Source organism: Petaurus breviceps, unplaced genomic scaffold (genome assembly GCF_028583685.1).
Source record: "Petaurus breviceps papuanus isolate PSGF00001 unplaced genomic scaffold, PetGlider_PUasm1.0 90730, whole genome shotgun sequence".
NCBI classification, from domain to species: Eukaryota; Metazoa; Chordata; class Mammalia; order Diprotodontia; family Petauridae; genus Petaurus; species Petaurus breviceps.
In genome coordinates, this window is record NW_027187324.1 from 12,179,036 (window position 1) to 12,204,726 (window position 25,691).

At 37.9% G+C, this 25,691-nt stretch overlaps 1 long non-coding RNA gene across 2 annotated transcripts in view; it reads right to left on the reverse strand.

Moving 5' to 3' along the window:
• LOC138145168 (uncharacterized) overlaps positions 1–24,861 on the reverse strand; it is a 32,326-nt gene extending 7,465 nt beyond the window's left edge. Inside the window, exons 1-3 of one of the 2 annotated variants that reach the window (XR_011164132.1) lie at positions 24,508–24,861; positions 12,912–12,991; positions 10,202–10,492 (exon numbers count right to left, since the gene is read on the reverse strand). This is a non-coding gene — a long non-coding RNA (uncharacterized lncRNA). Of the gene's footprint in view, positions 1–10,201; positions 10,493–12,911; positions 12,992–24,507 lie in introns of those variants that run through there. The other variant, XR_011164133.1, reaches the window with a different exon arrangement.
• Between the last annotated feature and the right edge of the window lie 830 nt (positions 24,862–25,691).

Below are 25,691 nucleotides of genomic sequence, written 5' to 3' on the forward strand. Positions count from 1 at the left end.
CAGGCTATTCTCTGGTAGGTCAAATACTGAAGCTGAAGCTTAAATACTTTGACCACATAACGAGAAGACATGACTCATTGGAAAAGACCCTGATGTTGGAAAAGATTGAAGGCAAAAGAAGAAGGGAATGGCAGAGGCTGAGACGAATAGATGGTGTCATGGAAGCTATGAAAATCAACTTAGACTTTGGGACATAGTGGAGGATAGTAGGGCCTGGTGTGCTATGGTCCATGGGGTCATGAAGAGCTGGACACAACTGAATGACCTAACAACAATAACAAAGACAAAATAGTTGCATAAAGTTGTCAGCCTCACTCTTTTTTTCAGAGTCATTGAAGTCCAGTGGCTAGACAAGAGTTAAGATGATTGGTATTGGTCCAGGATGCAGGGAATGACCTTGGCATCTTTGATGTCTTACCAAGCACTAAATGTCCTACAGCTCCCGCTGCAGCCACCTTCATGGCCATTGGAACAAACTGTTCTAATTTGCCCATTCTGCCAGGGGAAGTCTTTAAGTTCTTGGAGTTGACATCCCCTTGACTCATGGACAGGTTTGAGGTCTGTAGGTTACCTTTAACCTTGTTTAGCCTGTCTGCCAAGATGATTCACCAGGGGTGGCAGCTGCATGTGCTACAGCTTCTTGGAGCCACACGTAAGAGGTGGCTGAAGGTGGACATCAAAGGCATTGTTAAAAATAACAACAAAACACCACCTAGAACAGTACGGGGTACACAATGATTGCTCAAAAAATGGCTTAACTGAATGAGTGAGTGATCAAAGGAATGAATGAAAGCTTGTTTCCAGAAAAGCTATCTCATTTCAAGCTTTTAGAATATGTCAGACCCACACAACCTTATGGAATTTTGATAACTCAGCATCTTTGCTGGAAGTGAAATTATCCCTTCTCTTGTGTGACTTATTTTACTAATATTTTGAGTTTTAGCAGCTTCTTAGAAGTCTATTCCTTAGCATTCTTAAGACAAGTGAGGTTGGGCACTATTTATTTCTAACACTAGGTGGTAGTGTTTATATACATTTAGCACCCGATTATGGCAAAGGCAGTTTTTATTCTGTTTTACAACCCTTTTTTTTGGAGTTAACACCCCCGTATTAGTAGTCTGTGCATACCCAAGTACTGTGTCCTACAGTAGACTGAGTTGAGGATTAACAGTAAATTTAAATGATTGTTGCTCTATACAGAGCAAATCTTTGCTATTGCTGTATTGAGCAGAGGGGTCCTTATTTCTTTTTCAAGTGGCTACACCAGATTGTGAGGGTTTTCTGCAGAATGAGTAGATTTGTGCATCTTTCATTATACAAGAAAAGGAGAGTTGTGATTCCAGGATTCTCCCTGAGAATGCAGCATGGTTTGATAGGAGCTGTCAGGTTCAGAGAATTTCAATGTGTTCCCTCCAATAATGAGCTAAGTAGGACTTGGTGCACTCAGTCTTGCTTCCTAAATCTGTTTGTGCCAGAGAGAAGCATCTGCTGGGACACCAAAGTCTAGAGTTCTCCAAAATTCCAGTGGGATCTTTAAATTTCATTTGAATTAAGGTTGGGGCAAGGGGGTAAGGAAGAAGAGAAGAGAAGAAGGAGACAGAAATAGACACACTGAAAGGGACAGAAAAGTTTTCTCTGAACAGAAACAGGAGATAATACCACTATAGAAGAATGGCAGGGGCGGCTAGGTGGCGCAGTGAATAGAGTACTGGCCCTGGAGTCAGGAGGACCTGAGTTCAAATTTGGCCTCAGACACTTAACACAAAAACTAGCTGGGTGACCTTGGGCAAGTCACTTAACCCCAATTGCCCTACCTTCTTCCCTCCAAAAAGCAAAAAAGAAAGAAAGAAAGCAAAGCAAAAAAAAAAAAAAAGAATGGCTCAGATTAGGAGAAATAACAGTAGATGAATAACCAGTTCTTCTCTTTTCAGTTTATTTTGTGTGGATGTTAATTGAGATCCCCCAGTTTTTCTAAGAAAAGGAGTTAGTTTGTACAACTATAAAATCCACAGATAATCCAATCTGGTTCTTTTTCGACATTGGTTTCAAACTTGTCTGCCAATCATCTTTTAACTAAATTGTGGAATTGGGTGGTTTATTTGGCCATTTGGTGAGTTTTATAGTCAAGGAAATACCTGTAATATGGGTGACAGAAGGAACACAAGCCAGCCTGAAGAAGAGAAGACTGGGGGGGACATAACTGCCTTCAGATATTTGAAGAGCTGCCATATGAGAGAAGAATTTAAATCTGCTCTAGTGAGAGAGAAAATAAATAGGGTCAACACATTGAAAGTATCAGGATAACAGATCTCTATTCCATATGAGGATAAATTTCCTGATATTCTGAACTGTCTGAAAGTGGCATAGTCTTTATATCTCAAAAGGCAGCCTTTTATTATTGAAATTGTTCAAGCAAAGGCTTGAACTGGCCTTTGATACTGACTCTGTATATAACATTATACAGGGGATTAATTCTTTAGGAAGGTGTTGGACTAGATGACCCCTAGTATCCCTTCAAACACAGGGTCTATTTTACCTTGACATTTATAATCATTTGTTTAACAATTTAGCATTAGCAGATGAAATTTTTATCTTTGAGGAAGTGTGCTAATGACATTTTTTTTTTTTTGCTGAATTAGTACTTACAACAATGCAGAAGAAACATCATTAACTTATGAGATCATTTCTGCAAGGGACTAACATGTCCCTGGAGCTCAAACTATTCTGATTACATTTTTTTTATGAATGGCAGTGGATAGGGAAGTGGATTTTGGGTCAGAAAGATCTGGGTTTACATCCTATCTCAGACACTTCTTGGCTATGTAATCCTAGACCAGTCACTTAACCTCTCTGTGCTTTGGTTTCCTCACTTGCAAAATGAAGGGTTTGAACCTGACCACCTTTAAGATCCCTTCTACCCTGAAAGCTAAGATTCTGTGATTCATATGCCTTCTTCTATTCACCAGCAATTATCTTTGCCCTTGCTGGATATAGCCTCAGTCTGGCTTTTGACCATTGTTTAACCAGGCAGTATGACAATTATATTGGATTGCAAAATCAAAATAATCCTACCAGATGAGAGAACAGTGAAGTAATTATATTGTTGTTATTAGCATTGTAAGTACTTCACATTTGTGTAATATTTAAATGGCCCAATTTTGCTCCAGTAAATGCTACATATATTGCAATATATAATTTTCATATGGTTTCAGTTGGCAGAACTTATAAGTACCTCATGGAAGGATTGGCTCATCTCTCATTTGAACTGTCTGAAAGAAGCAAAATTCATGAAAGCGCCATCTGATCTATTTATATGGCTTATTTCTAATTTATCAATTCACAAAATTCTCATATTTAAATATTAACCAAATGATGTAGGCCTATAAATACTTCGAAAGATCCATGATTTCATTATTTTGGGTATACCTTCTGTCACCAGAGACAAGTCCTTTTCTCCTTATTTTGAGTTATATTGTTGTTCATTCAATTACTCAGTCATATCTGATTATTTGTGACTCTGGAGTTTTCCTGGCAAAGATACTAGAGTGGCTTGCCATTTCCTTCTCCAGTAGATTAGGCAAAACAGTGGTTAAGTGCCTTGCCCAAGGTCACACAGCTAGTAAGTATCTGAGTTTGGATTTGAATTCAGGTCTTCCTGACTCCAGGCCCAGTGTTCTATCCACTGATCCTCCCTGTTGCCTTACTTTGAGCTATGCCTCGTCCTGTTTTCCCATGCTTCTTTTTTTTAATGTTCCCATTAGACATGCCGTAAAGAAGAATTAGAACCAATGGAAGGAACCATGAGAAAGAAGAAACAAAACAAAACAACAACAAAAAAGAGAGCAAATAGTATGCTTTGATCTGCATTCAGACTCTATATTTCTTTTTCTGATTGTAGAGAGCATTTTCCATCATGAGTCTTTTGGAGTGGTCTTAGATCCTTGCATTGCTGAGAAGAGCTAGGTCTATCAAAATTAGTTATTGCACAATGTGGATGTTACTGTGTGCCATGTTCTTCTGGTTCTGCCCACTTCACTCTGCATCGATTCAAGTCTTTCCAGGTTTCTGAAGTCCACCTGCATATCATTTCTTGTAGCACAATAGTATTCAATTACATTCATATACCACAAGTTGTACAGTCATTCCCCAATTGTTGGACATCCCCTCAATTTCTAATTCTTGGCCACCACAAAAAGAGCTGTTATAAATATTTTTTTACATGTGGGTTCTTTTCCCATTTGTATGATTTCTTTGGGATACAGACCTAGAAGTGGTACTGCTGGGTCAAAGGGTAGACACAGTTTTATAGCCCTTTGAGCATAGTTCCAAATTGCTTTCCAGAATGTTTGGATCAGTTTACAACTCCACCAGCAATGTGTTAGTGTTCCAATTTCCCCACATCTTCTCCAATATTTATCATTTTCCTGTTTTGTCATATTAGCCAATCTGATAGGTGTGATATGGTCCCTCAGAGTTCTTTTGATTTGCATTTCTCTAATCAATAGTGATTTAGAGCATTTTTTCATATGGCTATAGATAGCTTTAATTTCTTCCTCTGAAAACTGCCTGTTCATATCTTTTGATTATTTATCAGTTGGGGAAATTCTTGTAAGTTTAACTCAGTTCTCCATATATTTCAGAAATGAGGAACCTCTTTTCCAGCTTAATTCTTTCCATTCTAATCTTTGTTGCATTGGCTTTGCTTGTGCAAAAACTTTTCATTTGAAGGTAATCAAAATCATCCATTTTGCATTTCATACTATTCTCTATCTCTGGTTTGGTTACCAATTTTTCCTTCTCCATAAATCTGACAGGTAAACTATTACTTGCTCTCATGGTTTGCTTATAGTATCAGACTTTATATCTAAATTGTGTACCCATTTTGACTTTATCTTGGTATACTATGACTCTTTCAAAGAGGTAGTTAGGTGGTATAATGGATAGAATGCTGGACATATAGTCAAGAAGACCTGAGTTTGAATCCTGCCCCAGACACTAACTGTGCGAACCTGAGAAAGTCAACTTCTTTTAGCCTCAGTTTCCTCATCTGTAAAATGTGGCATAATAATAGAATCTGCCTCACAAAATTGTTGTGAGGATTAAATGAGGTGATCTAAGAAAAGTACTTTGCAAAACTTAGAACACTACATGTTTGTTATTATTATTACTATTGTTATTGTTACCATTTTAATGGAAAATCTATTCATATTGAAGCCCTTAATGTTTCTGTGAATTATTTTGCTTCAGCAAATTTTCATTATATTTATCCAATTAGAATAAATCTTCCTTATCTATTGTCCTTTATCCCATACCCAGTTCTCACACAGCCCAGATATCAATAAAATAAATATCCTGACATTCTATACCACTATCCTCCCCAGTCAATTTTTTAAGTTTCTCCCTCCCTAAATTTGCCTTTTCCATGGGATAAAGAAAGTAGATGTTACACTTCTATCTTTTCTTTTGGTTTGCCAACAATCTACAGTTCTTATCTATTACCTATCATTTAAAATCCAAACTATGCACAGAATCTTAGAGTTAAATGATACCTCAAAAGTCATCCTACCCATTTCTTACCTGAAAACTATAGCCTCTGCACTATTCCTGACAAGAAGCCATCCAATATATGCTTCTTCAAGTTCTCCATTGGTGGGAAACCCACTACTTCCTGAAATGACCTATTCCATTTTTATAGCCATAATTGTTTCAACTCATTTTAAACTGTTTTTGTACTATTGCTTCTGGTATGAAAATTACTCTTCATGGTAGAGAAAATACAGATAAAAAAAGGGATTGAATAGCTTTACCTTCTCATCACTTTCAGTTATTATTCTTCTCCCTCAAAGACTGGTTGTCTCCCTTCTTTGATCTCTCTTGCTGTCTAACCCTTTTTATAAATATTCTTAGCATCCAGTACAAGTTTTGGTATGCTTTTTTCATGATAGCAAACTTGATTTAGAGTTAGGAAGACCTGGGTTTACATCCTACCTTAATACCTGTTGACTGTATGATCCTAGGCCAGTCATTTAATCTTTCTGTGCCTCAGTTTCCTAATCTGCAAAATGAGAGGTTTGAACCTGATGACCTTTAAGATCCCTCTAGCCTGAAATCTGAGATTCTATGATTCATATGCTTTAATTTATTCACCAGTAGTAATCTTTGCCCTTCCTGACTCTATGTTTGGTTGTTGCATTGATTAGGGTTCTTAAGTCTTTCAAAATTGTTTGTCTTCACAATGCTGTTATTTTATAAATTGTTCTTTTGGTTCTGCTCACTCTGCTCTCCATCTTTTCAGATACATCTTCCCAACTTTCTCTGAGCTCACTCCTTATAGTATAATAGCATTTGATTACATTCATATACCATATTTGTTCTTCCATTCCCCACTTGATGGTCACCCCTTTGTTTATAGTTCTTTACCACTATGAAAACAGTTGCTAAATTAAAAAAAATAAATATTGATACTTTTCCTCTTTTGTTGATCTTTTTTTACTGGCAGCCTAGTAAAGGTATCAATAAGTCAAAAGGTAAGAACAACTTACTGACATTTTAGGCATGAATCTAAATTGCTTTCCAGAATTTAGAGCTCCACCAAGATTACATTAATATACTTGTTTTCCAGCAACCCTCTCCAAAATTTGTTTTCCTTTTTTGTCATCTTTGTCAATTTGATAGGTGTGAAATGAAACCTCAGAATTGCTTTAATTTGAAATTCTTTTATTAGTAGTAATTTGGGTAATTTTTCATATAGTTACTAATAACTTGGAATGCTTCTTTTGAGAATTGCCTGTTCAAAACCTTTCAATTTATCAAAGGAGGAAAGATTTTTATTCTTGAATCAATTCCTTAAATATCTTGAAAAGAGACTTTTATCAGACCAACTTGATGCAAAAATTTTCCCAATAACCTATTTCTTTTTTATTTTAGCTGCATTGGTTTTGTTTGTGTAAGACACTTTTTAATTTTATGTAATCAGAATTGTCTATCTTCTAATCTTCTGTAACTTACTCCAGACCCTTTTTGGACATGAATTCTTAGTTCCTCTCATTTCTCTATGCTGTAAACTTTTATATTTAAGTACCTCAGTATATTCTAGTTACAAATCATATCTAATCAAATCTCAGGAAACCTATGATTTTGAATGTACCTACATTATGCTGTATGTGGCTTTGTAAATTTTATCACCTTCCCTTATAATATTATTCTAATTTATATGGATATTATAATCTAATAGCACAGTCACAATTAGACTTAAACCTGGAGGACAGAAAGCTCACTGATTTCTCATGTCCATGATAAGAATAGAAGGAGAAATTTCCAAACTGTCTTAGGTGCTGTTATCACTGAGATTTATAAGACCATCTTAGTCATTGGTTGCAGGGTGAACTAGATATGACAGAGCAAGAGAAATATGGGAGTAGCAATAGAGTGTTTTCTCCACCACCCCTCTGTGCTATAAGAACATGTAGGGACTAGAAACTGTCCCTCAGCTGTGACCACTCCTGAGATCAGTTGAATCTTTGGCTTACCTTACCAAGCAAACAATCTCAGCCTTTATTTAGGCCAATAATGATCAGCTTAATCTTTTTCTAAATGTATTTAGTCTGTCAGAAGCTCCCTGGCAATAGAATAATATCCAAGTAGTAGATTCAAAGTCAGTTTCTTTCTCCCCCCCCCCCTTAATTGCCATTATAAAACAGTGGGGTTATAGAATAACCAAAGGCTAAGTCTGTTCTGAAAGCAACATCATGCCCGATAACATTTTTGGAAATTAATTCAGGTTGCTGATAGAAACAAAACATGGAAAAAAATTATATCTGTGCACCATACAGCTCTGAAACAAAGATAAAATAATTTATAAAATATAGATAGAGTGAACTTCAAAGATAATGTAGTCTCTCTCATTTTACAGATGAGAAAACTAAGGGTGACTTAATGGGTATCCAAGAATCTTTGGATGTGGGATAAAGAAAACCTAGGTTCAAATTCTGCCTTTTTGGAGGGGGAAGGCAGGGCAGTTGGGGTTAAGTGACTTGACCAAGGTCACATGGCTAGTAAGTGTTAAGTGTCTGAGGCTGGATTTGAGCTCAGGTCCTCCTGACTCCAGGGCTGGTGCTCTACTCACTGTGCCACCTAGCCGCCCCTTCAGTTATTATTATTAAATTTGCAATGCAGAATTTTTCTATTGATGGAATCTATTAGAAATAAACTTGAAGGTCAAAAATGATGACTGAATCTTGATACCTAAAATAATTTTTTGCAGATATGTATGTTTGATAAACATATTAAACTAATCATTACTTTAAAGAATTAATTGCTGTAAAAATGAACTATATAAGTGATACTAAACTCTGGTTACCTATATGAGAACTATCATTTGGATGGTAAAAATGTCAACAATGAATAATTTAGAATAGCTGACATTGGCCCATGTATCCCAAGAGATTTCAAAAGACTTTGAGTTATAAATTATTGGATTTTAATTACTTCATCTCTATGCATCACTTAGATTTAATGGAGCACATTTTATTGGGCATTATCCATAACAGCTCTAGCATTTATCCAGGTCAGCATGGGGGTGTGGTTTTTTTGTCCACAGTGTACTGGGAGATGGCTTCTTTGTTCCTTATCCTTAATTTACCACTTGCTCCTCATGGAATTTTTGAGTCAGTAACTTTGTAAATTGAAGAAGTTGACGGCATTTGCCACCTAACCAGTCTCCAGGGTACTGTGAGAAAGAAATAGTCAATGTAAATTGGAGCTCTTGGCAAACTTTTACAGAAAGGACTTACTTGAATAATTAGTAAAAAATAGAGCAATTAAAGGAAAGGAACCTGAGTCATTTTTGTAAAGTGGTGAAACTTGGGGGTTTGTATCTATGTAATAATAATGGTATTCTGACACTTTTGTATTTCTTACATATATCTTTGATTTTTATCCCACTCTACCTAGACAAAAGACATCTGGATAATTTACAGTGTAAGACCCAGAATATTGGATGACATGCTTCAAAAGCTTTTCCACCATCCTTTTTTTATTTTCCTCTTCCTCAAATAAATCCTCTAGTAAGGCATACTATAAAAACTTAGAATGCAGGGATGCTTTGGAGATTATCCAAACAAATAATTAATAACTTTTCATCTATTCATAAGACTATCCCTAAAATAAACTCACAGGGGGGAGAAACAGTAATCATGGTGATATTAAGTACTATAATGAAACACAGGATAGCAGATGGTCCCTTGCTGGCAGGGGTGGGAGAAACAGGGGGAAGGGAGAGTTGGTTTTATATTATTGATTTCCTTATTCATATGTTCATGACTTTCCCATGGCTACATAATACAAACTCAATATTTTATTCTAGCCTGAGATTTATAAGATCATCTTAGTTATTGGTAGTCACCTTTTAAATGCTCAAAGGGTGCTAGGGAATATACAATTAGGAAAAAATATTATGTATTGGGTTCAGATATAGGACAGCATAATGTAGGAACATCCAACATCATAGGTTTCCTGAGACTTGATTAGATATGATTTGTAATTAGAATATGCTGAGGGACTTAAATATAAAAGTTTACAACACAGAGAAATGAGAGGAACTAGGAATTCATGTCCAAAAAAGGTCTAGAGTAAGTTACAGTAGATAAAACAGACTATGTATTGGGTACAGATAGGATATGTGCATGGGTAAATGTGTGTGACTTATCTATAAAGAAAATCCTGACTTCAGAGAAGGGTCAACTCCAAGGACTGCCCAGCTAATCTTAATAGGTATCTTATTTTTAATACCTTATTATTTAATACCTAAGAAATGATTCGCCATAGAACAGGGAGTTAGAACTTATCAGACATTTGAGCTAGAAGGGCCCTTAAAGCTCATAGAGTTTGACCACTTTGTTTTAGAGATGAGGAAAATGAAGCCCAATGTGGAGGGGGTGGTGGTGGCTAGGTGGTGCAGTGAATAGAGCACCAGCCCTAGAGTCAGGAGGACCTGAGTTCAAATCCGGCCTCAGACACTTAACACAAAACTAGCCATGTGACCTTGGGCAAGTCACTTAACCCCAATTGCCCTCTAAAAAGCAAAAAAAGAAAGAAAAGAAAATGAAGCCCAATGAGGAGAAAGGACTTGTCCAAGGTCATACAACAAGGTTTTTTTTGACTTCCAAACCACTGTTCAAACAACAGGATGGCTCCAGCAGTGTGAGGTTAAATTCAATTGAATTTATTAAATTTAACATGTTGACTTATTTTCCAAAGACAAGGGGAAGTTGCTATGTGTAGACAAAGAGCCTAAGGCATGGAAGGTTATTGCATTCTGTGTCAGCTTATCATTGAGTGATGTTCCATCACGGCCCTGGGTGATCTCAATGGAACAAAGAGATTTCAACAGGGCTGTTCATGTTACTTCTGGTCCAGATCAGGTGATCTGAGGGTGAAGAGGATTCATGCCCACAGCTAAGGATGAGTATATGTAGTAGAAATAGGTCTGCACCTGGAGGGAAGAGTTCTGAGTTTAAAATCTAACCAGCTAGTTGCATGACCATGGGGAAATCAATCTCCGTAGGCTTGTTTCTTTGGATGTAAAAGATGATTTATAGTACATGCATTTTATACCTGATAGTTGTAAAGAAAATGTTTTGCAAACCTTAAAGTACTACATAGTTGTGAGTTATTAATAATAATAATAATAAGAGGCCATGGTTGTTCCTATTCTCTTGGCTGAGAGGTTATTTCCACAAACCATATATAGTTAGACTACGAGTTAGCAGGGAAGTTGGAGGTCAACTAATTCAATCTCTTTCCACAGAATGTTTCACAGGGAGTCAATCTTTGCTTGAAACATTCCAGTCCCATGAAATTCATTACCTAATAACTTCATTTTGGCATAGCTCTAAACTTTAATAATAATACTGAAATTTTATAGGGCACTTTAATGTTTGCAAAACTTTGTGAGTATATTATCTAATTTAATCTTGGTGACAACCCTCTGAGGGAAGGGCTGTTACCCCCATTTTATTGGTGAAAATGATGAGATAGAAAGAAATTAAATGAAGTAGCTATGTGTCCCAGAGGATAGAGTGCTGGGCCTAGAATCAGGAAGATGAGTTCAAATCTGACTTCAGAGACTTAGAAGTTATGTGAACCTGGACAAGTTTCTTAACCTCTATTTGCCTCAGTTTCCTCAACAGTGAAATAGGAATAAAAATAGCTCCTACTTTCCTAGGTTGTTGTGAGGATCAGTATTTGTAAAATCCTTAGCACAGTGCTTGACACATAGTAGGTACAAAATAAATACACCTTTCCTTTCTTCCTCCCTTACTTCTTTCCTTGCTTTCTTGATCACAGAACTATTAAATGTCTGAGGTAGAATTCAAACCCAGGTTTTTTGGACTCCAAGATCAGTGATCTCTTAGAAAGCTCTTCCCAGTATACAGTATTCCAAAAGCTTTAAGAGCTTAAAACTGCACTAAGTTTGTGGAATGCTCTGAATACCTTAAACCTGCTTCCCTATGATTGGTACTCTCTGGTCCTACTATCCTCTCTGAGCCACAAAGAATATCCAATTCCTTATAGAGGCCTTTCAAAAACTTTAACATGTACCCCTAAGTGTCTTCTCTCTTCTAAGCTAAGCATTTGCAGTTCCTTCAATTGATTCTTGTAGGGTAGGGTATTGTTTTTTAACACAATGGTACTGGTTATCTGGTGCTGTTTCAAGAGTCTTCCAAAGGATACTCCAAAAACTTAACAGTTTTCAAGAGACCAAGAACCAGGAAGAACTTGTGGAAAACAAAATGAAAATTCTGCAAAATGCTGGTGTAAAAGGGACACCGGGATCACATGCAGTTTAGCATACTTTTTATTACATGTCCTATTTTTGTCCTGTGTGATACTTATTTGGATTTCATTGTGCTCATTGTGTAGCATTTGTTCTGTGACTGAAAGTTTAATTATTTAGTTATTTATGAGTGCATCTGGGCGTAAGTGCCACAGTTTTATTTCTGTGACAAATTCATGGTCAGTGAATTTTGGTAATTAATGAATAAATTATTTCTCCTCCATAAATGCCTCTGCAATTTGTGATTTCCATAACAATTTATGATAATCCAAGAAAGACTTTTTATTAGTTGAAAAATCCAGTGCTAAATGGAATCAAGGAAGATAAGTTTATATTGCTTTAATTAACAATGTTAATTAATATTCAATATGCATATGGTATTGAATTGGCATTATTTGATTAGATTCTGGTTTCCCGATAGCCACATCATACATGAATGAACCTCATTAAAATACATTTGGATTATTTTGGACAATGAATTTCTACATTACCAAGAGCTCTTCATTCTCTCTAGTAATCTTCTGAGTATATTTCTTGAATCCTTATTTATATGAAATAACATATAGAGTATGGCAAAAGTCTTAGTTTTTTGAGCTATATGTGAAATGCTTCACAAAACTTAAAGTGCTATGTAAATGCTAGTTATTATTATTATTATTACTATTTTGGGGAAGTTAGATGGTGCACTGAATAGAGCACTGGCTGTGGAGTCAGGAGAACCTGAGTTCAAATCTGGTCTCAGACACTTGATTACACTTACTAATTGTGTGACCTTGGGCAAGTTGCTCAGCCCTAATTGCCTTGCCTTCCCCCCTCCACAAAAAAAACCCCAACAAAAAAAGAAAGCAATATATATATATATATATATATATATATATATATATATATATATATAAATAATATCTCATTACCTAGTAAAATCAGTACATTGATTGGGGCTATAAATATTTTTATTTTCTAGAAGAAATTCTTTACCAAAATAATTTTAAGGATCAAGAGCTGGCAAAAACATCACTATTTCAATGTATACCCTTAGTTGTTAAAAAAAAACAGAAAATTTTTATTAAATACCTACCATATCTGAGGAATAGTGATATTTTGGTGATAAAAAGACAAAAAGGAAACAGCTCTTGCCCTTGAAGAACTCACATTTTGCTGAGGGAATAAAATGAGTACACAAATGAGTACACACCAAATAATTTCAGGAAGGAGAAAACACTAATAGCTATGAATGAAAGGACACTGGGAGATCAATTAGGAAGATATTGCAATAGCTCAGGGGGAAGTGATAAGAGTTTGAACTAGAGTGTTGGCTATGGGAGAGGAAGGATGTGAGAGATGTTACCAAGATTCAGGAACTTCTGGAGTTATGGAGGAGAGGGAAGAGTCAAGAATGACTTCAAGGTTGCAAACAGGGATGTCTGAAGGATGATGGTGCCCCCAAAAGATACATATAAGGGAGTCTGGAGAAAGGATGGGTTTTAGATGGAAAGACAGTCAGTTACATTTTAGATATGCTGAATTTGAGACGCAAATGGGACATCCAAATGAATGAAATGTCCAATATACAATTGATGATGTAGTGATGAAGATAAGGAGAGAGATTACAATGAACTATGTAGATTTTGGAGTCATAGAGATGATAATAAAACACATGGTAATTGATTTAATTAACAAGAGAAAGTATAGCAAGAAAAAACAGAGCCCAGATAGATTCTTGGAGGGTATACATGCTTATGGGGCAGGAGGTAGACGATAATCCAGCAACAGTAGCTGGGTAAGAGGAGTCAGATCATAGAATCCAAAGGGGAAAGAGCCAGTAGACAGTGTCCAAAGCTTCAGGGGGGTCATGTAGAATGAGGACTGAGAAGACATGATTGGACTTACTGGTTTAGAGATAATCAGTAATCTTGTAGAATTTAGTCTCTCTGTCAAGTGGTGGGGTTAGAAGTCAGATTGCATAGGAGGTAAGAAAATAGAGGCAATGAAAATAAACAGTTTTCTAGGTGTGAGAGACAGAAGTGATACAGGATGATGGCTCAAGGGGATCTTCTTTTACCAAACTTCGTTTCACCATTTAAATCTGTTTTAAAAAAAGATGATGACTTACCTAGGGTCTCTATTTGTGGGGCTCATTTTTCTTCAGCTGTCAGGGAACTTTCAAGAATTATTAATAAAAATCAGAACCATAAGATCCTATCTCATTTGACTCACCCCCTAGTTAGGAGGGAAGAGTAGCATTATTTGAATACAGACTTGAAACGTGGTCTCTCTTGAAAAAAAAATTATCATTACATATCTCAGCAATCATTAGTTTGCTGACAGCATCCATTCTTCTTATTCTCAAATAAGGCAACACATAGCCCAAAGCAATAAAATCTGTGGTATTTATTCATGTGACAAAATTTTTAAACTACTTAAAAATTAGATGATTAACTTTATGGAACAGAATGAACTTTGGAGTCAGCTTCTTCTCCAGTTGGGCAGAGAGGGAGGAAATAAAGTAATGATTATGCTCTATGATCTGATACCTATTCATACAAGAAGAAAGTAACCATTTGTAGCTCAAACATCCACTTCTTATAACTCATAATTGTCCCATTCTGGTTATTGAAAAGACAGGTGGGTCTCTGTGTCTCCCTGTTCCTCTGTTTATGTATGTTTGTCTGTCTGTCTCTGAACTGCTTCAGTGTCTCTCTGAAGAGGATGAAGAAATGCTGGATTATATTTCTCAGAAGTTTATGTAGCTACTCTCTTGTCTTTGCTTACAGAGGGATCAGATTGGTTCTGTAGCAATCTACTACATGGATATGTTCAGTGGGAGTGTGAGTAGGAGTGGAGAATGCAAATGGTGGTAATAAGCCATGGCAGGTTATGACTGATGATAGGGCAATGAAGCGAGTTATTCAAGGGTAGCTTTTAATGCATGACTGAGTCATAGACTTAAGTTTGTGAAAGAAGGCTAGTGAGGTCAGAACTAGAGAGATAGTTTGGGGACACAGGTAGCACAGAGCAACACATTCATGGATAATGGTAAGATTTAAGATGTGACCATTCATGGAAATTATTGAGGGAGAGTAAGGGTTGAAGCTCAAGCAAACTGATGAACTGGGAGGAAAGGATGCTTGAGGGAACACAAAATGTGAAAATTTGAAGTCTGTGCATGAACTCAGTCTGGGGTGGAAAGAGAATCTGTCTGCCTGGTGATGTTCTCCTTGAAGAAGTGACTTCCAGTAAATATGATTGAGTAAATAGGAACAACACAGCCCAATTCCCATATATGTATTACAGAAAAGATTAAAAAAAGGTTCCCCATAAAATAATAATTAAGAAATAGAGAGAAACCATAGCAAGTACCTTCATCCAACTGAGGTTGACAAAAAGGGGAACCTGGAAAGCTGTGGGCCCTGAGGAAAGGTTCAGTCAGAGATGTTGGGATGCAGAAAGCATGGTGCTTGAAAACCTTCTAGCTCTAATAGCCTGGGATTTCTCCATCTAAGAAGCCTAAAGGCAAGTGATGCATGCACATTCACACCGGCTTGGAAGGCTAGAGTACTCTAGTAAGGAATTCCTTTCAGGAGTTAAACATCCAAGATTCTCAGGTCTCACATACAGAAATAAGAACTGGCAAAACTCCTAAGAGTGAATGGCAATCAACAGACATGCCCAAAGGACTCTGAAAGTTTGCAACAAGCTGACATGAGCTACCCTTGGTGATTGTGAAGATCTCAGTGCTCCATGTAGAGGGTATGGGTGAGCCTGGAATCTGTTGGTACTTTGTACATGGCGGATACCAGTAGCAGACAGGATGAGTAGCAGGATCCCAGGTAATACAGACTGAGATTAAAAAGTGGTTCCAAAACCACCAAGCATGCAGAAGTAGTTGGAGCCTGGCCCTGGCAAAAGTCCTTTTTTAGGAATTAAGTTTAGAAATATGAAGAAACTTCTGTTTACCAACAATAAAGAAGTTTTATGGATCTAGGAATATTCAAGATAGATGCCTAGAGAAAGAGTAATTTCACAAAGAATGTATGCAGAGCCTCAGATAAGTGCATGGTGTGACCACAAAGTCTATTAGAATTCTTGGAAGAGATGAAACAAAAGGATACAAAACATAAGATGAGAGTTTCTAGAGGAAAGAATTGGAAGGAGAATAAACATATTAGTAATGTAGGTCCAAAATCTTACCCATGCAACACATTCCCTGAAAGTTAGAATAGACCATACAGAAATCAATGACTTCATGACATAAGGAATAAAAGGGGGAAAAATCTTTAGATTAAAAAAATAAAATTCAAGTTTCTGAGGCTGGAACCGAACTTGGGTCCTCCTGACTCCAGGCCTTGGCTTTACTCACTGCACCACCTAGCCATCCCCTCAAGGTATTTCTTATGAAAAAAAAACCTGGGTTTAGAAAAGAATTGAAAAAAAATCTAAGAAATATTGAATTATCTGAAAGCCATGACAGAAAAAAAGAGAGTCTGGATACCCTATTTCTAGAATTATGAAACTTTCTCAGATTTATTATAGCCATAATAGGACAGGAACTGTTGTATCAATTCTGTCTTTGTAACCCTAATGTCTAATACAATGCCTGGCACTAACAGATGCTTAATAAATGCTTTTTGGTTTGATTTGATTTATTATATCTAGGGATTTCTGATGCTTGGGCCATTGGGGGCTGGAATGAACTCAAACCCAGGACTAGCTCTATAACCTTATGTATAACTTAGAAAATGAGGCTCTCCCTGAAATCAGCTAGAATACTGAGGCTCTCCCTGAAATCAGCTAGAACAACTAATCAGCCCACAGTCTCCAAATCCCAGAAAGCACAGGCCTTCTAGTAGCTTTGGTGCTCTGAGACTCCAGATCTCATGAGAATTTAGTCCTTGAGAATTTTGGCTTAGACTCCCCATTGCCTACTGAGCTAGAGTGTGTCACTTTAAGATCCATGCATCCTTGAGGCCAATTTAAGAATGGGAACTGATTTTAGATTTGAAAGATTCAGGAATCTCTCTTGGTCCTTTCATTCCAAAATATTTTCTACATTGGTCCACCATCCCTGATGCCTAAAAATGATAACTAATTAAGGAATTATCATTGATTAAAATTTTTATGTCCTTGGTAATGGCAAAACATTGAACTTTATCAGATATCTAAATGCATAAAAAGTTTTTCAGATTCCGATATGACACCTTGTTGACAGCTAGCTCCCCATTGAATGAGATATAACAGGTGAATTTTGACTTGTGAGTCAGAGGCAAAAACATGGGTGGGGAGAGAATATTTCAGACCTACAATGCTTCTTAGAGAAGGAAGACTCATGTGAAGGGAAAACTGCTTAAAAGGGAGGTGAAAAATTTGACCCACTTTGCATTTTGCATAAAGCTGAGACTGGTCATCTTTCATCTCTGGTTCTATTCATGCTACTGTGGTTTAGTTGTTTCAGTGGTGTCTGACTCGTGACCCCATTTGGAGTTTTCTTGGCAAAGATACTGGAGTGGTTTGCCATTTCCTTCTTCAGTTCATTTTACAGATGAAGAAACTGAGGCAAACAGGGTTAGGTGACTTGCCCAGGGGTCACACAGTTGGTGCAGTAGATAGAGCACTGGCCCTGGAGTAAAGAGGATTTGAGTTCAAATCGTCTTTGATAGGTGCTAGCTGTGTGACCCTGGGCAAATCACTAAATCCCAATTGCCCCCCAAAAATAAAAAAATGCTTTAAAAAGTGATCTGAAAGCCCATTCAGTATCTGAAGGCTTCATTGTGATCCACAGCCCAAAGGAGAGGCTTCATTCATCCATTGCTAGTATTAACGAGACCACAGTGTACACTCCAGAATCAGCTTTCTGCAGCACCCACAGAAAAAACTATTCCCACCTTTAGGGTTATCTGGAAAAGGTCAAAGAGGAGCAGCTTTTTGGGGGCAATGTAGTTTTGATACTAGAATGATAATGACTAGGAAAGGGCAATAGCTATTTTGCAATATTGTTGTTGTGTCCTTCATTCTTCAAGAGGACCATGGCATCAGGGAAATGATGACATGACTTGCAGTTGACTTGGATTTAAGTGAGGGAGGGCTGTGCAAGGTCACCAGCCTCATTTTCTCCTCCAAAGCCATCTGGGTCTAGTGACAAAATATTCATTAGGATGACTGGAGATGGACCAGGATGCAATGGGAGACCCTGGCCCTTTTAGGCTAAGGCCTTTACAGGTACTCACTGAGAGTGAGGTAATGCCCATTTAGTGAATAAGCCTCTTCAAGATGGAGTGAAGGGATGGCCCCTTTAATTAGAAAAAAATTAAAAAAAATCAAACTGGGAGGGGAAGACCCTCAGGGTTGCTGGTCAAAAGAGAAACAGTTACTCTTTATTATTTACATTCACTCTGTGCTAGGAGGGGGAAAAGGGGAGCTGGAACAGGGACCTATTGTTATCCAGTCTATGAGCTCCGGAGTGAATTGGGTTTAAGGTCTGGTCTTTGACTCACTTCTTAAAGAGGTGTATTTACTGAATGGGCATTACCTCATTCAAAGTGAGAATCTGAAAAGATCTTAGCCTTGAAAGGGCCAGGTTGTCACAATGCATTGGGGGCCATCTTCAGTCTTCCTGATGAATATCAGGCCACTGGACCCAGATGGTTCTAGAGGAGGAAGGGAGGCTGGTGACTTTGCACAGCCCTCACTCAAATCAAATTTACATATCATTACATCATTGTTCCCTGGTGTCATGGTCCTCTCCTAGAAGGAAGGAGAAACACAACCTGTGAGTAGTCTTTGTGCCCATGCCCTCACTTTTCCCTTTCCCCCCACCTGAGGGTGCTCTGCCTAAAATAAGGTACATTTTGTTGGTTGAAAGCTGCCTTATTAACTTGGGGTTTAATGGCTATATTTCTTTGCAATATTATGAAAGGAACAAGGAGGTCAATTAGGATTGTAAGAACTCAATTTAAAACCATTTTTCCTGCTTGATTGCTCTAAAATTTGGCAGAATTATAATGGGCAGAATACTTTTAATGTTCTAATAAAGGGTGGGGAACCTTTGGCTTGGAGGCCACATGTAGCCCTCTAGGTTCTCAGGTGTGGCCCTTTGACTGAATCCAAACTGTGCAGAACAAGTCCCCTTAATAAAAGGATTTGTTCTGTAAAACTTGGACTCAGTCAAGAGGCTGCACCTGAGGACCTAGGAGGCCACATATGGCCTTGAGGCTACAGGTTCCCCCACCCCTGTCAAAGTCCTCTCTAGGATAATAATACTTAAGATCAAGCTTGTACAGCATATACTAATTGAGTTGCCTTCAGTGGGAAAGGTTTATATTATTTGTTAAACTACTTCTTAGTTGAAAAACAACTGCTTTTGTGATGTTGGGGAAATGGCATCTATTCCATGAAAAAAATATTTATACATGCTTCATTTATTTTGTCTTTCAATAAAGTATTAATTAAAAAAAAACCAAACAAACAACCAAATGAGGCCAGATTTGAACTTGGGAAGACTCATCTTCCTGACATGTACTTGATAATCATTAAATATCATATTTTGGCCAAAGTCTGGATTAATCAAACAGACTGCTTTGCCTCACTTTGAAAAGGCCTTTTTCCTGTGCCAGCAACCCCAGAGACCAGATAAGGCTGGAATTGGTATTTAAAACAGGCATCCAGAGTTCATAAATTCCAAACAGACCCAGCTTTGTCTTTGCTCTCTGAGTGAGCTCAGAGAATACCTCTCCTTATGTTAACAAAACAGAAGAGGCCTACTTTATGGCCCTAAGGATGAGACCCTTAACTTGAGGCATTAACTTAAGTAATGGGACTTTTTCTTATCTTAATATTTTCTGGACATATACTATGTTATGGAATGTTACTGGTAAAGAAAACACAGATATCCTGGATCATAATTTCAATTGACACTTGGTCAACTCTCTTGTTTTATTGTATCTACCATTTATTCAATTAAGAAAATTCCTTGGGCAGAGCCAAGATGGTGGAGTAGAAATAGGACTTCCTCAAGGCTCCCACTTCCACCTCTTCCAATACATGTAAAAAATGACTCTAAACAAACTTTAGAGCTGAAGAACCCACAAAGTGACAGAGAGTAACTAACCTCCCGCTGAAGACAGAACAGAAGGCTGGCAGGAAGGTGCCATAGCTGCACTCTGGGAGCAGAGCCCAGCCCTGTGGAGCCTATGATTTTAGCCTCAGGGCACCCTGGACAGCCAGGGCTACAGGGACGTCAGGAGAGTAGATCACCAACAGCTGTGGTGGTTTCCAGAATTATCAACCCATAAATGTCAAATACAAAGTGAGAGGCCAGTGGATTTTGGGAACAGAGGGTCCAGGAGTACAGTCCAGCCTCTCTCCCCAGAGGGAGAAGTGGCTGAGGCATGGTTGGCAGCAGAGCTCCTGGCCTGCAGATTGTAGGGGGAAGAAGTGACCAGTCTGAGGGGTAATCGCTCTTGCTTTAAGCTGCTTGGATATGGATCACTGTTCTGGGTGGAGGTCCTGGCGTGTGTGACCAGTGAGCCAGAGTGTGTGGAGGCTTCAGAGAGGGCAACCAACTAATAGCTCCAGCAGCTGAGAAAACCTCAGAGATTTGGGACAAAGCTCTCCTCTCTGGGGGCAGAGTTCTACTGTGGCAAAAAGCTCAAAAGTCAAGTAATTGAGTGGCAACAGAACAAGCAAAGGAAGCAAAGCAAGCACAGAAATCCAAATTTGGACTCCTTTTTTGGGGACAAAAAGGATCAAAGCATGGAAAAGGAGGAAGACAATGAAGTCAGAACTCCTGCACCAAAAGCTTCCAAGAAAAATATGAATTGGTTACAGGCCATAGAGGAGTTTAAGAAGTATTTTGAAAACCAAATAAGAGAAGTGCAGGAAAAATTGGGAAGAGAAATTAGAACGATGAAAGAAAATCATGAAAAAAGAGTCAACAAATGAACTGAAGAAAATAACACCTTAAAAATAGTCTAACTCAAATGGCAAAAGAGGCTCAAAAAGACAATGAGGAGAAGAATGCCTTAAAAAGCCAAATTTGCCTGATGGAAAAAGAATCTCAAAAGCTCACTGAAGAGAATAACTCCTTCAGAATTAGATTGGAGCAAATGGAAGCTAGTGACTTTATGAGAAATCAAGATACTATTAAGCAGATCCAAACAAATGAAAAAATAGAAAGCAATGTGAAATATCTCATTGGAAAAAAACACTGACTTGGAAAATAAATCCAGGAGAGATAATTTAAAAATTATTTGACTACCTGAAAGCCATAATCCAAAAAAGAACCTAGAAATCATCCTTCAAGAAATTCTCAGGGAAAACTGCCCTGATATTTTAGAACCAGAGGTCAAAATAGAGGTTGAAAGAATCCACCAATCACCTCCTGAAAAAGATCCCAAAAAGAAAACTCCTAGGAATATTATAGCCAGGTTCCAAAGTTACCAGATCAAGGAGAAAATATTACAAGCAGCCAGGAAGAAACAATTTGAATACTGTGGAAACACAATCAGGATAACACAGGATCTGGCAGCTTCCACACTGAGGGATTGAAAGGCTTGGAATATGATATTTGAGAGGTCAAAGGAGCTGGAATTAAAACCAAGAATAACCTACCCAGCAAAACTGAATATCATGTTTCAGGGGAAAATATGGTCATTCTATGAAATAGAGAACTTTCAAGCATTCTTGATGAAAAAACCAGAGTTGAATAGAAAATTTGACATTCAGATACAAGAAGCAAGAGAAGCATGAGAAGGTAAACAGGGAAAATAAATCATAAGGAACTTATCAAAGTTGAACTATTTACATTCCTATATGGAAAAATGATCATTGTAACTTATGAAACTTTTCTCAGTATGAGAATAGTTGAAGCGACTATAAGTGTGTGTATATATATACGTATACATTCATATATATGTCTACATAGGAGAGTATATGGGCGTATGAATACATATGTGAGTGTATGTGTATATGTGTACAGGTATACATAGACAGAGGGCACAGGACCAATTGAATAGGAAGCGATGATACTTAAAAGGTGAAATTGAGAGGTGGGAGAGGAATATAATGAGAAGAAATGGGGAGAGACAGAATGAGGTAAATTATCTCATACAGAAGAGGCAAGGAGAAATTGTTCCAATGGAAGGGAAGAACAGGAAGGCAAAAGGGAATGAATCAACCTTACTCTCATTGAGTTTGGCTTAGAGAGGGAATGACATACACACTAAATATGATATCTCACCCTATAGGAGAGTAGGTGGGAAGGGGATGAGAAGGGGGATGATGGAGGGGAGAGTAGGTTGGGGGGGAGGGAAATTGGAAGCACATGTTTGAAAAGGGACAGGGTCAAAGTAGAGAATAGAACAAGTGGGGGGAAGGATAGGATGGAGGGAAATATAGTCAGTCTTTGATAACATATCCACTATGGAATTGTTTTGCATAGCTTCACATGTACAACATATATGAATTTCTTATCTTCCCAGTAAGGGTGAGTGACTACGGAAGAAGGGAAAGAATCTGGAATTCAAAGTTTTAAAATCAAACGTTTAAAAATATACATATTATTATCATTATTTTTACATGCAACTGGAAAATAAGATATACAGGCACTGGGGTATAGAGATCCGTCTTGCCCTACTGGAAAATTGGAGGGGGTATGGGGGAAGATAGAGGAGATAGCTGATTGGGGGAGGGGTGTATTCAGTGGGATTGTTGTTTTGGGGTGGTGGGTAGGGGAAAGATGGGGAAAAATTTATAACTCAAAATCTTGGGGAAATGATTGATGTAAACTAAAAATAAACATAAAATTTAATTTAAAAATTAAAATTAATAATTAAAAAAGAAAATTCCTTTCTCATACAATGATTAAACATTTATGGGGATCATAAATTTGTGTGACAGCCTTCCTGAATTGGGATGATCCTAAAATGTACTTAAGGTCTCTCATCTTTTTGTTCATCAGTCAGCCTCAGCTCCTGCACTCCTTGTGTAAGTTTTCTAGCTTAAGGGAATAAAATGAAATAACTGTATAATGTTATTTGTTGGTCTCCTTTAACCAAACCTTTTATAGAGGTAGACACACTGTGCCAGCTACCTGCCATGATACTGTCCGTATCCCCTTGGCAAAGAGAGTTTTTGCTCTTCTAAGTTGGTTTTCTCCTCTTTTCTTTCAAATGTACTTCTTAAAAGCTAGATTAGCTATAACATTCTCATAAGGACTCAGCTCTTCGCAGTTATACGATGGATCAGTACTGAAAAAATGAGAAGGGAGCTCAGAATTTCCCATTGGAGAACTAACAATAGAATGTGAACTTCTTGAGGGACAGGACTGTCTCACCTTTGTACTTGTTTCCCCAGTGCCTAGTTTAGTGTCTGGCACACCTTAATAATTTAATAAATTCTTGCTGATTGATTTATTGCTAATAGACTTAACAGGTTCCTCATATGGTTCCATTCTAGTTTTTCTATCAGAATTATTATATTGCTCTGACTCCCAAGCTTCATAGCATTAGCAAAAGGCAAAAAATGGCTCAGTTACATTAGGATATGCTAGGCAAATCATAAGGTTTTTTTCTTCTTTAAGTGTGTGCTGAAATGCCAAGCAAGAGCAGCTTTCAATGTTTGGATTATGAGCATAGCAAGCTCCATTTATTCAGTGACAGATTAGAGTAAAACATTCACAGAAAATCAAAATACAGGATTCACCATGTAACTGTAATTTAGTAAATCCTCAATTCAATCACAAAGTACGAAGGTCAAAGTACTCTACCCCTGGATAGTACATTCATTTAGTCAATCACAAAGTCTTCTCTTTATTCAACTGGAGATTAGTTTCCAATAATAAACAAAGTGCATTCATTTGGAAAGTGGAAAGCACAAAGGCCATCCATCCCTAGGTCACAACTAGGTTACAATATCATCACAGCATTCAATACCCAAGGAGAGGTCTTTTCTTCATCTTGACCTTAGGCAAGTTCTCAGCAGTTTCTGTTCCTGGGAAGACAAAGCTTAACAAATACACTATAGCATTCATGCCCATTGCTGGCATCCCACTGCAGCAGCAAGCACCCCAGCATCCCCAGGGTGGCTGCCAGCACAAGTTCTTGGATCTGCTTTGATAAAGGAAAGCAACTCAAAATGGGTTAACAAGCTTACTTTAATCAGTCAAACATGTATCGTTTACCTAGTTCAGGGGAAAATAGTCAGCACCCCGAACTTCAGAATATACAGACAGAATTATCAAGACAGAGAAACAGATTAAGTAGACAGTTTCCAAACTGTTCAACCATTATATCCATACCAAATCAACACCTAGGTTTCAACATCTGGGTTTTTCAAAGCCGGGGGACTCTCAACAACGGCTTCCCAGAGTTTTATCTGATCAAATCACAGAACACTTCTCAAAGTGAGCCCCAAAACAAAGCTACACATTAGGGCTTATATAGTCTTCTCCTGGCTCAGAGAATGTAACAACCTTATTGACTCACTGGCCAATCAAGAAGTATCTACTGAAAAACAAGCCTCCCACCCCAGGCTCCAGGTGTACTTTAGCCTAGGGGCAGGGAAGATCTTAAAAATTTACATTCCCATTACACCTGCCTAGGCCCAACAAGGTCTGAGGCCTCTATCAACAAACGACTCTGACAAAGTAACATCAAGACAGACATACAAAATACCCGTACCACAGTCATGCCTCCTCAGTTCTCAGCATCTCTGGGTGGCAGTTCTCAGAAGTCCTGGGCAGCTCCAGATGGCTCCCAACAGTCTGGGCAGCTTCAGCTGGCAGTTCTCTCTCTCTCTCTCTCTCTCTCTCTCTCTCTGTCTCTGTCTCTGTCTCTCTCTGTCTCTCTGTCTCTCTCTGTCTCTGTCTCTCAGCAACTCTGGCCCCTGGCAATTCTCTCCCCCAGCATTCTCATTCCTGGCAGTTCTCTCTCTCTGTCTCCATGGATAGTGTTCCCAAAAGTTCTTCTGTCCTCTCTCAGCTTGGGCCTCTCCCTATACATGGCACCAGCTCCTCTCTGTTCAGTCCCCTCTTGTCACGTCAACAAGTCCATCCCACTTGTGGTATTCACAAACACTTAACCTGAAAACCAAGACAATTAAAAGGGAATCTTTAAATTCCATTACCATTACTACTGCCCATGTAGGTTAGGTGTGTGTCTATATGGGATATCTAAATGTATAGACAAGGTACTTGAGAGGAGGAATTTGTAGATATCTCTAGAATTTTACCCACTCATCTCCAAGGGAGACTGTGATTCCTGCTGAAGAAGGGGCTGTGAGGCTGGCTTCTCTGTTCTCCTCTGAGAAGGGTACCAGTGTAGAATTATATCTATCTTGCCTCTTAAATATTACTGGTCTAGGTCTTTTTTTTACCCAATTTTATTTTATTATAAATTCTCAACTTTATCCTTCCCTCCTCCTCCTTCTCCACCTATTTATATGGCAAGAAAAACAAAACCCATTTTAAATATATATTTTATTATATATAATTTATATATTCTGATCATTTCCTCTTTCTCATTTGGAAATTTCAGACAAATCATTTAGACTTTCCATGTTTCCTTTCCCTCTGTCTTCAAATAAGAATACCCCTTGCCATTTCAACAAAATTCACAACTCAGTAAGAGCATCTTTACTGAGTGGGTTGAAATGTTGCTTCTGATTTGTGAGGAAGGTTTTGAGGAATTATCTTCTCTGGAGGGGTTTTGAGAACAGGTCTGACAGATGCTCGTTTGGGTCATTTGCAGGTAATCAGGCTAGAGAACACTTGTGGGTCACTTTTATTTTCTGAAGTTTCTCTAGAGAGCCAGTGATATGGTACTTAAATCGAATTTGGGAATCTGGAGCCCTGGGTTCTAGATCT